At 52.9% G+C, this 8,814-nt stretch overlaps 1 long non-coding RNA gene across 1 annotated transcript; it reads left to right on the top strand.

Moving 5' to 3' along the window:
- The first annotated feature begins 5,532 nt into the window (after positions 1-5,532).
- LOC123357483 lies at positions 5,533-8,523 on the top strand. The gene is made up of 3 exons (XR_006575563.1): positions 5,533-5,592; positions 7,684-7,776; positions 8,464-8,523. It is a non-coding gene; the product is annotated as an uncharacterized LOC123357483 (long non-coding RNA).
- Positions 8,524-8,814: the final 291 nt, after the last annotated feature.

Here is an 8,814-nt window from a genome sequence, read left to right as displayed (position 1 = left end):
GAGGAACCTCTTTCAAGTTTTCTCCTTCCCTTGTAGTGATTTTACTAGAAAACAGCCGTCCCTGTTTAGAAGGTAAGAGCCTCCTGGAGGTTTGAAACCTGTTCAGTCTGATCCATCTGGTGACAGTTAAATTCTGGGCATGGAAAACTCGAGCTTAAGGAGGCAGAATTTTATTGCGCACCTAGGATTCTGTCCCTTAGAATCACTGGGGACATTGGGGTTTGTCCTTTTTGTTTCATCTTTTCCTCCATCCATCCCTCCCTCCTTTCTCTTTGTCTTTTGCTTCTTTTGTCCTTTCTCCTGTTCCCCTCCCAACACCAGGAGAGGGGTATGTGTGTGTGTGTGTGTGTGTGTGTGTGTTGCGGGGGAGTGCTCTGCAGCTCTCACTGTGGGTGGTCCACCCAAAAATGTGGGGCTGAAATAGAGCTCGGGCAGTGATCCCTACCAATGACCTGGGCCATCCTTTGGGCTCTCTGGTGAGAACCCTCAGCCTCCCGTCCTCAGTCTCTACCCTGATTGGCTGAGCAGGGGGTTATTGACAGGGAGGAGACTCAGGTCCTTGTTGGTCTCTTTTAAGACCAAGTAAATAAGTCAGAACCAGTTCTATGTTTGATGAATTTTACTGCTTCTCTGCATTAATGGTCTCTGAGCAGTTCATGATTCTCTCTAACCTTGCAGTTCTCCTCAAATACTTGCTGAATAATTACTGTCACTGTTGTTGGTCTGGAGCTGATCTGAGAGCACTTTATTCAGGTCATTCAGTGTCTGAACTTCAAGATCCGATGGTTAGTTTGAAAATCAGGGCTCTTGGGTCCTATTCCCAACTCTGCCACTGATTGGCTGTGTGACCTCAGACAACCCAATTCTCCTTTCTCAGCCTCAGCTTCTCCCTCTTTCAAGTAGGGATAATAATGAATGATCTGCTCCTACCTACTTCACAGTGCGTGGAGGCAGGGCCGGCTCTAGGTTTTTTGCTGCCCTAAGCAAAAAATTTTTTGGCTGCCCCCATCCCAGCCCTGGGCTCCCCCTCACACCCTCCTGCTGCCCAAGCCCTGGGCTCCCCCCAACCTGCACCCGCTGCTGCCGTACCTCTGGGCCTCCCCACACCTGCATCCCCCTGCCACCCCACCCCTGGGCTCTTCCCCCCCCCAACCCACACCCCCCTGCCATTCCAGCCCTGGGCTCCCCCCCACATCCTGTGCTGCCCCAGATCTGGGCTTTCCCCTTCCCCCCCACCAGTGCTCCCCAACCACATACCCCCTGCCGCCCCAGGCCTGGGTGCTCCCCCCCACCTGCACCCTCCTTCCACCCCATCCCTGGGTCACTGGTATCTCGCTCCCAGGATGGGTCATTCAGCAGGAATTTCGGATGTGCACAGAACACAGACAGGATTGGTTCCCATATGGTTACAGAACTGCAGTAAAATGGAACAATTTTCAGCTTGTGTGATTGGAGGATACCTGGATGCATATTATAAGCCTGTCCTCCATAAATGAGGAAAAGTTGAGGTGCCTTTATTATTCTTTTTTTCTCTGGGGAATTTGCCAATGCAATATCACTGTCTTCCTTTCAAACAAACAAAACTAGAAAAAAAATGGCAATCACTGTTGAAAATAGCAATTCCAGTTCTAATAACCCCGGGGAAGCATTTCTTGCTCAATTTTATCCTACTTTTTCTACAGCAAATGACAGTGGATCAGTATATTTGATTTGGGAGAAATGAAGTAACAGCTGCCCAAATTGAGCTTGAGCACTCCTGAATGTTGAGGTATTCAGATCTGGAAGGCAGGTGTTAGAGTCTCTTTCTGAACATTAGCTAAATCTGGAAAGGAAAGTCAATTTCTGCTTCCATGACTCAGAAGGGGAAATCCTCCTATGTGCCTGGTACTGTACCTAGATATAAGTGGGGGAATGGTCCTGCTATTGTGGGGAACTTTCCTGGCTTCTGCACTACCCCTGTGTAAGAGAGGTGCAGCCCCACCACCAAGTCTGTTTCACTGGAGGAGAGTGGGGGCTGCAAGGTGATCTCCCAACTCCGTGCATCCAGCAGCCTGTGCTCCCCCCTGCAATGCTGGAGCCTCCACATTTATTTATTGACAAATAAAATTTGCAGAATTTTAAAATATTGTGCACAGAATTTTTTTGGTGCAGAATCTCCTCAGGAGTGAGACTGACTCAGGGAACCTCCTTGGATTGTCACTGTGTTGCTGGCTCAAAGAACCCGAGGCGGAGCAACAGCAGGTTCGTTGCCCGGTGTGCGTCGCACTAATTATCACACCAGGGTGGAGAAGCAAAACCAGGTTTATTTGAGCCCAAAAAAGGTGCCAGGGAGAAAAGCATTCTCAAATCCTGCACACCCGCGCGCAGGCGGGATCCCAGCATTTATACCCCACTTGTTTGTGTAAGCCTTTTGTTCGGTTTTCCCCCTCACCCCTCCCTTCCCAGCAGCAGCTACATTAGGCATTACATTTCAGCGTGTTAGAAAAGGTTCTCATCCACAAGCTTATCTCTGGCCTTGACAGAACAAACGCATACAGATTTTCCTCCCCCTCCCTGCCGCTTTTGCTGTTTTAAACTCCTGCACTTGCAAGCTGAGATTGCTGACAGTTACACATTTTGCTTGCAGTCTGTTAGCATCTTAGGCTGGTTAAAGTTCACAGCATGTAAGAACTTTGGTTCACTTCAGGCCCAAAGTCACAACTTTGGTTTACTCAGGCCTAGTGGCACCAACAACTGCTTGGTTAACCACTCAGCCACCACACCAATGCACAGAGAGTGCCAAGCCCCACTGCTATGTGGGGCTGGGGGCTGGGGTCGGGTCATACACATTCAGACTGTGCGAACCCCAGCTACAAACCGCTGCTGATTTCCCAGTTAGGACATTAGCTGTTACCGATAAGGTTTGTCTGTGTTGTTTTTTTTATCTCATTGTTAGGTGTAAGAAGTATAAACTGTTCAATAGGTTCAATTAGTTGGTTAATAAGATGTTTATGAAGTAAATCACTGGCTTTAAAATAAGATCCAATCTGGAGCATATGAACTATTGACCCCTGGACTCCAGCTCTGAGAGGGGACTTGTTTACCATCAGGGGACAGGCTCAAACCAGTCCAAACCGGTTTTTCCCGCCAAAACCAGCCCTCAGCGTTCCATCTCCTCAGCACTTTTCCCGCCACAGAAGTGATATAAGGACGTGCTCAGCGCCTGCGCGGGGCCGTCCCCCCCCAGCGACGGCCCCTCCACGGTCGGGTCTTCCCAGTGCTCCCGAGCCGGAGAGTGACGAGCCCCCTCGGTCCCGCCGTGAGACTGAGGCACATGAGGCCTGTCACCCCCATTCCTGCCGTCCTGCATCCCTGGTGTCCAGCCTCCCACGGAGCCCCCCGGTGAGTGAGAGACCCCGGGGGGGGGTACTGGGGGGGGGCAGGAAAGTGACTCTGCCCCGGGGAACCTGGGAGAAGCCTCAGAGCTGCCTCAGCCCCAGTGGGATTTGGGGGGCAGAGACTGGGGCCTGGCGGGGGGATCCCCTGTGGTGTGGGGGGAGATGGGGGGTGTCAGGCAGGGAGGGGAGAAGCTGGAGTTGTGGGGGGGGAAGGTCAGTGGGACGCGGGGGGGGGGTAGAACTGTCTCTGGGCAGCCAGGAAATTCCCGGGCGGGGGAAGGGGGGAGGGGGGGTTAATTGGATCCTGTCCCTGTTTGCGCCACTTGCCTCTCGCCCCCGCTACAAATTCTCTCTAGTTCTGCCCCTTTTCTCTCTCAGTGTCTCACCCGAGGCTATAAAATCTGGGGCGATTTCCCCCCTTTCCCCTCCAATGATCAGCTCTCCCGTCTCCCCCGATTTCCCCCGTTCTCCCCATGAGTCTCAAACGTCAGTTTAAAATCTTCTCTAGTGAGGGGCATTTTCCTACCCGTTTCATCTGCAGCGATTTGTCCTTGTTTAGGTGGAAAATTGTTGCCCTGAGTCATTCCCCAGCACATGGCTGCCCCTGGAGTGGGGGTGGGATGGCTCAGTGGTTGGAGCACTGGCCTGCTAAACCCAGGGCTGGGAGCTGACTCCTTGCGGGGGCCATTTGGGGATTTAGTTGGGGATTGGCCCTGCTTTGAGCAGGGGGTTGGACTAGACACCTCCTGAGGTCCCTTCCAACCCTGATATTCTATGAGATGCCGGGTCTCTGCCAGGGCAGGGAAGGGAGGCGCACGTGTCCCCCATGGGGACTGCCCAGACCCCAGTTTCCCAATCCCAATTGTTGCCCCCTAACTACCAACACAGTTGCCCCCAACCCATCAGTTGCCACTCACCCGCCCATCCCCCACTGCTGCCCCCTTCCTGTATCCAGGGACCTTTCACCTCCCCCTCCCCCTCCCTTTTAATCAGCTCCTCAAAGGGCTCCCTGCTGCCCATGGGAATGGTGGGGGTGGGGGAACCATCACTTTGTGTTTATGTATTGGACAGTCATATAAAATCCAGTCCAACAGTCCCCCTTTTCCACTAGTTCGTTAACAGCAATATAAAATCCCCTCAGATCTTGGTGTTTTTCTCTCATGTTATCAAATACGCAGTTTGTGACACATTTGCTTTGCAAATCTCAAAGATTCATATAAAATACCTTAAACATTTGCCCCACTGCTCTCTAGTTGTCTGTTTCTAATTGAATATGCCCTGAGATTTTCCCCCTGACTCTCTAATTATAAAATACTAAGAAAATCTCAGATTTACACCTTTTCTCAGATTCTTGAACATGGATATAAAATGTTTGCAAATATTGCCCATTTCCTCTTTATTTATTTATCAAATATTGATGTGAAACACTCAGATTTTACCTCCTATCAACAACTGATATAAAATTCCTCAGATTTTCCACTTGTCTCTCTATAATTTGCAAAATGGATCCAAAATCTCTCAGATTTCCACCCTTTCTCTTTCATTTCTGAACGTCGCTCTCAAAGCTCAGGTTTTGCCTCTTTCTATGTCATTATCAAACGTCAATTAAAAATCCTCTCGGGTTTGGGGCTGTTCCCCGTGTTTCTAAATCCCAGCAACTTCTTCCTTCGAGGGAACCTGTTGCCCTGAGTTCTTCTCCATCCTGGAGGTCGCAGGGGGTGAAATTGCCCAGAGATCATCTTTCCCGACTCCTTTGTGAATCATTTGGTCCCTCCTTTACCTCTGTTAAAATGTTTGCCGAAGAAAGAGACCAGCCAGATATTTAATACCCATCAAAGCCAGAGGCCTCCCCCCTGTTTGGGGATCAGTGGTTCCCAACCACTTACAGAAGAGTTGGCTGGACCCTTTTCTCCAGCTGGCACGGGATGAGGAGGTCACTCTGAGTGCAGTGTGAGTTGAGAAGTATCCTAAACCCCATGGCAAATGGCCTTGGTGAGGGGTTGCTTCCTGCAGTGCTAAGATGCAGCCACTTCTGGGGTGGATCCATGGTGGCCATTATTTGCTAGTGACAGGCCATGGACATTTCTTATCTATTTTGTCCCTCCAGGCCTTCCATACTCCAGATCAAGAGACATCCCCCAGGGCTCCCTCTGCCTGTGTGACTGGCCAGCAGGGGGCGGTGGTCACTTTCTATCCACTTCTCAGGCACTGTGAGGTAACAGTGTTGCTGGGTGGGGGTGGGGCTGTGTGGGGAGATAGCAGCTGAAGGGGGATTGTGGTGGGGGGAGGCCTCTGGGTGGCTGGGCAGGGGGTACCCTAGTGAGGTTGGTGGGTTCTGGAGATTTGGGGTTTCAGGGGGTGGTTGTGATGTGCCCAGCCCTGAGGCTGTGGGTCCTGGAGGTGGGTATCGCTGGGGGCCTGTTGGCTGCAGAACAGCCGGGGTGGGTCTCTTGGGGAGGCGGGACAGGGGGTTAGAGGGAGCCTGGTGCTGTGCCAGGGGCTCTGTCTGGGCTTCCCCCGCAGACTCCTGGGATCGCTGCCGTGCCCAGTGCACAGAGTGTGTGGGGGAGAATCCCCGGCGCTAGGCCAGGGGCTGCCCCTGTAAAGCACCAGGGGATCCCGCAGGGGGGAGGAGGGGGTGCCAGGCAAAGGGCAGGGCAGATCCTGCTGGAGGCCGGGGGGTGGGATCTTAGGCAGGCAGTGAGGGACTGAGTTCCCAGTGGGGGTCCCTTTTGGTGGGTCTCTGGCTTTTGGGGTCTCTTGGTGGGGGGAACCCTTTGGGATTCCCAACCTGACAGTTAAGATCTGGTGGGGTTCTCTGGCCGGTGGGGCTCTGAGGGGTATCTGAGGTCCCTGGCCAGGGACTCTGGGGGCTGGGTCCCAGGGAATATCTGGGGGGGGCTGACTGGGGCTCTGGGGGCTGCTCCTGACCTCGCTTCTTCTCCCTGATTAGCTTATGCCAGAATCCTGGCTCCAAGCACTGCCCGACATTCCCTGGCCAGGCCCAGTCACTGTGATAACTTTCTAGCCACTTATCAAACACTGTGAGGTGAAATCACAGATTTTTGCTCTTCTCTTCTCTTGAAAACTACAGGAACTTCCAGTTCCATTGTCCTAGATTGTCCAGTCCATTGTCCAGTCCTTGTCCTAGATCTGGGGGATGAGGGAGGTGGGAGGGGGGAGGGGGGTCAGCACTGCCACACAATGGTCTCTTCCACAGTGTTCTGGACTCAGTCTTTCTGAACTCTGGTTTCACTGAGACCATTGTTAATCCAGAGTCACTATGGAAAGACAAGGAGTGACTCCGGATTGACAGTGGGGCTAATGAGATCAGCAATTCTCCCTGTGAGGAGGGGCTCTCATTAGCTGCTCTCCCCAGAGAGCTAAAGGAGGGAAGCTGCTCAAACACTCTGTCCCTCTCTGCTCAGGATACTGGGGTTCAGCTTCCTGGGTCAGACGCTGCAGCCTCTGTTGTGATCTGAGAGACCAGGCTTAGCAGCTGCTGCTCCCCCAGCGGGGTTCTGTGCTGGGAAGTGACCTTAATTAAAGCTGCTTCTCTGCCTGGCTCAGGGGATGACTTTCTCCAGCTGGTCCTAGCCCCCTAGGGCAGCCCTGGGCCCTGTTAATACTAAATTCTGAGCCAGAGTCTGCAGGTAACTGAAAGACCTCAGGGAAAGTGCTGGGGACTGGCAAGAAAGTGACTCTGCCCAAACACCCCTCCTCATTTCTCCTCCCAGTAGCAATTGCCAGGAGAAAATCCAGCCCTGGGAGAGCAAAGCCCCCAGGAATGGGACCTTCCCAGCCAGAGGGGCAGGGAGAGAGGACGGGAAGGAGAGACTGAAAGGGGCAGTGGGAGAAATGAGGGGGGAGAGATTTCCAGCTCTCTAGTCCACCCAGACACATGTATTGCTGCATCTCTGGGCAGAACCACTTTCCAGTGAACAAAAGAAGGATCAGACAGAGGAAAAGCCAGTTCCTGACTCCATATTACCCCTGCTGGGGTGTGGCTGCCGTGGGGTCACTGTCTGAGGGAATCCCCCTCAGTGACTCCTTTGGTTCTGCTCTTTTCTAGCCTTGTGTTCAGAGACTTTGTTACGGGGTGAGGGGAGGGAGAAGGGAGGTTAAAAATGTGTCTGGGCTTAGCCTGGCAGGAGGGGCCAGATCTACATTGTAATAAACAGATTGAGCATTTTCCAGCATGGCAGGATCTAGGGTGTCTGTCTGCAGGGAAAGGGCCTGGGGGAATTCTGATGTGAAATTAACTAAAACCGGTTCTGAAACGCCCACAACTGCCCTTCTCCCCCAGACAGGCTGCAGAATCAAATCCATGTTTTCCTCCAGCTCATCTCAGCCTGCCGTGGGACAGGGAAGAGAAATGGCAGCAGTGGAGCCAACTCAGGTAGAGATTATCGGGGGGTTGCTGGTGGGTTCCTGCTGGAGGAGAGGGAGAGCAAATACACCGGAGATGGGAAGGTTTGCACAGTCTGGTCTGGAGGTTGGAGCGGGGCAGGAAATTCACAGCGTGGGGAAAGGAGGAGGCCAGGGTGTGGCAAACCTGCTGGGAGTTATTTAATAAGTGCCCTAGATTCTAGGAACAGACCCAGGAGGTTGGGAGGTGGAAATGCCCTAATTTGTGAAGAAAGAAAATAGCCCACCTACATGGAGCTAGTCAAACTGACCAGACTCCCAGTGCTGGAGCCTGAGCTCACTAACCAGCGGCTGCTGTGAGATATGAAGGGGGCACCCATGAGTCAGGCTTATTGGAGCTGCCTCTCCCTTCATATCCTGCTCCTCACAATGAGGAGGTTATTGGGCTTCCTACCAGGGAGCTCTCCCTGGACCCTGCTAGGGGCTCCATCTCCTGTATCAGTCGGTGGCTAGTAGGTGTGTGATGGATCTGCTGGGAGAGACAAGGGGCTCTCTTCGTCCCCTCACCCTCGTATTTGCTGGATACGCTGAGCGGGGTGGGGGTGGGAATCTGACTGTGAGCCACCCAGAGCTTCCACTTGATTGGCTCCTCTCCCCCATGAGTGTGGGGCTGTGAGTGGGGCAGCAGGTACTGAGTGTTGGACTCTTGCTTTTTCAGGGGCCGGTGACCTTTGAGGAGGTGGCTGTGTATTTCACCAGGGAAGAGTGGGCTCTGATGGACCCCACTCAGAGAGCCCTCTACTGGGATGTCATGCAGGAGAACTATGAGACTGTGACCTCGCTGGGTAAGGGTTCCTGTCCCCTCGGATCTGGGAAGGGGAAAAGAAGAGAGTTGGTTCACGCCAGCCCCACAATGCCACCTCTACTCTGTCCTGTTTCAGCATCACCCCAATATGCCAGTGACACACACACACACTACCAGAGACCCTCCCCTGCTGCAGAACACTTTGGGAACAGAGCACAGGAGCTGTATCGCACAGTGTCAAATAGCTCCTGTTTGCTCAAGTGA

Source organism: Mauremys mutica, unplaced genomic scaffold (genome assembly GCF_020497125.1).
Source record: "Mauremys mutica isolate MM-2020 ecotype Southern unplaced genomic scaffold, ASM2049712v1 000674F_np12_subseq_132283:216981_obj, whole genome shotgun sequence".
NCBI classification, from domain to species: domain Eukaryota; kingdom Metazoa; phylum Chordata; order Testudines; family Geoemydidae; genus Mauremys; species Mauremys mutica.
Note: the sequence above shows the minus strand (reverse complement) of the source record. Positions and strands in the feature narration are given on the sequence as shown.